Below are 317 nucleotides of genomic sequence, written 5' to 3'. Positions count from 1 at the left end.
ATTAAAGCTCATTTCAATATTAAAAAAATGAATCTGCCTGATATATTTATGCAAAAAAATTTGCACGACTAACCTATTTTGCACATTAACCTCTTATCTTCAAAGCACCACAATGTCACCTCCCAAAAGAGCCCTTATGGGTGGTGGGCAGCCCAGGACTTAAATACTGCTTTTCGGCCCTACACCTAGCCAATGTGAGACTATTTGTCCGTGACATTCTCCTCCACCCAATCACGTGACGCCCTCGTCACGAATCGGCTCCACCGAGGGTCCCCACTGGACCATGGAGAGTCCACACACCTGACAGGCAGTAGGCT

Source organism: Phalaenopsis equestris, unplaced genomic scaffold (genome assembly GCF_001263595.1).
Source record: "Phalaenopsis equestris unplaced genomic scaffold, ASM126359v1 Scaffold000198, whole genome shotgun sequence".
Classification (NCBI taxonomy): Eukaryota; Viridiplantae; Streptophyta; class Magnoliopsida; order Asparagales; family Orchidaceae; genus Phalaenopsis; species Phalaenopsis equestris.
This window is presented reverse-complemented; position numbering follows the sequence as displayed.